This window comes from Varanus komodoensis, unplaced genomic scaffold (genome assembly GCF_004798865.1).
Source record: "Varanus komodoensis strain SLA01 unplaced genomic scaffold, ASM479886v1 scaffold45, whole genome shotgun sequence".
Classification (NCBI taxonomy): Eukaryota; Metazoa; Chordata; class Lepidosauria; order Squamata; family Varanidae; genus Varanus; species Varanus komodoensis.
In genome coordinates this window covers 1,595,948-1,599,023 of record NW_025336011.1, presented here as the reverse complement: position 1 = coordinate 1,599,023, position 3,076 = coordinate 1,595,948, and positions in this window count along the sequence as shown.

Here is a 3,076-nt window from a genome sequence, read left to right as displayed (position 1 = left end):
TGGCCAATAATTCTATTTAGCACCAAAGCCTGCACATTATTTTACCAGCATAATTTGACCGGGCAAAGAAAAAGATACCAGATTTCCAGTTCGGTAGCTTTCAGCTGGAGACAGAAGAAACTCCCTTTGGTGCTAGCCCTCTTGTGGTCGAGCATTGGAATAAGGACATTATGAAAGTTCAACACTCCAGCCTTCTAGGGGCCTTAAACCTCACAGCCAGTCTTGCTGATTTTAGCAGTGGAACAATACCAAAAACTGGTATAATGCACAGGGCTTGCCTATCTCATGATTGTGCCCTGTGTGAGTTGCACTCATAGCTGACCTTATGATTTTGTGGGCCCAGAGAGCACAGTGCAAACCAATTCTGTCAAGCCAAAATATTCATCATATTTGCAGCTCTCTGACTGGAAATGCCTCCCGACAGAGCAGGGATGCAGAAGCAGAGGCTCAAGGGCTTCATCCCCTTCCTTGGCCACATGGCCTTTCCCCCGACCACAGATCAGTTGGTGCTTTCCGAGCATTTTCAGCAGGTTCTTTCCCATGTTCTAAACAGTCAAAGGCTTATCCTAAAAGGCTTAGTCACTGACAGTAAGAGCTTCAGGTGTGACAGACTGATGCATTCTGCAACGTGCCCATGTTCCTCTTGCCTTCAAGACCCATTCGCCACGAGAATGCACCTCAAGAGCTTTGCTGAAATGGTGTTGAGTTCATGGGCTGAAAGAGGTTTAGCAAAATACTGTAGTTGAAAACAGTCTTTGCAAACTCTTCTTTAACCCTCCACCCCATCAAATCATAATTCCCATAGCAACTTGACGGTTAACTTTACAGTTCCCTTCTCTTCTTGGGCTTCCAGACTGGGGATTACTAGCTCCAGCCAACCAGTTGGCACTATGCAGATATTCCCTTTTTCAACCTCATTAATTAACTAATTAATTAATTATATGTTAAACCTCATTTTTCCTTTCAAGGAACTCAAGGTGGCTTCCATGTGTTCTTCTCAGTCTTATCCTTGCAACAATAACCCTGTGAGGTAGGTTGCGCTGAGAGTCTGAGACTGGCCCAAAGTCACCCCACAATAACCTCCCTGGCTGAGTAGGGACTAGAAACCGGATCGCCTGGGTCCTGGTCCCACATTCTTAATCAGTACACCACACTGTCTCTCAGTGGCTTTCTGGATTAAAGAAAAAGAGTGGTCTGCCCCCACCCCCCACAATGCTGTGAATGAGGGCGGGTGAGGGCATAATGAAAGCCTGGTCTGGTAGCACCCTAACATCCCCCCACCCAAACATACAGACACAGAGTGGCCATGGGTACGGACCTTCTGTGTTTGGGATACGAAGCTGCTTGTTTCTGAGGATGAGCCCTTTGGATGCTACCTTGCTTTTACCTTTTTAGAAACTATCATAAAACAGAGGTGAAAGCACAGCATTCTGCAGTGATTTGGTCTCAAAGATGTGTTCAGTCAGAAGATGTGTGGTGTCCCATTCTAACTCACACAGAAAGATTTAAAATTAAAGTTGGGTCCATGAAACTGATTCTGCTGGCCTCTTGATATAGTATTTGCAGAAGGTTGCTGTTAATTGTGCCAGAAGCAAAACAGCCTGGGCTTTTTGTGCCATTAGCAGAAGGGCATGAGAAGAGCCATGGCAGACTAGACCAAGCATTCTGCAAGTTGGCGTCCTCTTGCAACCCTTGCACTTGTGGTGCTTGGAAACCCACAGGCAAGGTAAAAAGACCATAGGCCATCTCTGTTGCCTGAAGCCTCTGGCAGTTGGAGGTAGATAGCTTCTGTATGTGGAGGTTCTAAGTAGCTATCTTCATAGAATCACCTTAACTAATCATGCTGGAAAAACCAGTCCTCCCTTAATATAGCCTTAAAAAACCCCTCTTTCAACATAATTGACCATCACTGCATCTTGTTATGCTGAAATCTATACAGCAACTATAGCCCTCTTCATACATGAATCACATTGGATGTGTGAAGCATTTTCATGCATTATGGAAAACCAGTTGTACAGGATTCCAGAATGCAGCCATGCACCTTGGAGTTTTCTTGCAGCACTGATATTTCCAAATCTATTTCCCCAAACTTGGAAAGTATGTTATGGTTTTATAGCAGCCTCCCTCAACCTGATGCCCTCCAGATATGCCCTCCACATTGGACTACAATGTCCATTGTGCTGACTTGGGATGATGGGATTTGTAGGGGTGAGTAGATTGGAGAAGATTGTTTTATACCATTTTTGTTCTTTTGGTATGTGATATTATGCAGTTTTAGGGAGGAAAAAAACAACCCTTCCAGCATTCTCCAGCTAGAAAGGGTGGCCACATATCCCACTTTGCAATATTTGAAAGGCTGCCAGATTACAAACCTATGTTTATTTTATTGTGTTCATTATATTTTGGATAAACCACCCTCTATGTATTGTATTGTCATGATGGAAAACAATAAACAATAAGAACAATAAATGGAATCCTAATCCAATGCTTCAAAAATTGGACTAGTCAGCTTAAAAGGTCTGGACAAATAAAAACATTTTTACCTGGCACCAAAATTGTAGCTAGGTTTGTACTAATCAAACCTTCAAGGGGAGAATGTTCCACAAAAAGGGTGCCACAACACAGAAGTCCCTTCTCCTTGTCATATGAGTAAAAGACATCTTGAGTAATTTCCCTTGCATGTGTATTTGAAGGGCTGCCCAGTCCAAGCCCTGTTTCATGATCGCAGTTATAGAGGAGAGAGCTGGAAGGCCTTGAAGTTGCCCATCAACATTAGCACCTGGACAGCAGACTAAGAAGCAGAGGTCATCTGGTCATAGTATTCTCCATTGTGGTTAGATTAATTTTTATTTAAATTATAGCAGTTGTTTCCAAGCAAATAGCAGTTGTTTCCAAGCAAATCTTGTCTGCTTTTGTCCTCTGTTTTGGTGCAGGGTATGTGGTTGCCCTTGCCCTTTACCCTTAGTTTTCAGTTCTGTGGTTTTTGTTGCTGTTGCTGCTGCTGTTGCTGCTGCTGCTATTGCCAACTACATGAAGGGGAGGGGAGGGGAGGGGAGGGGAAGACAGGGTTTGCTTG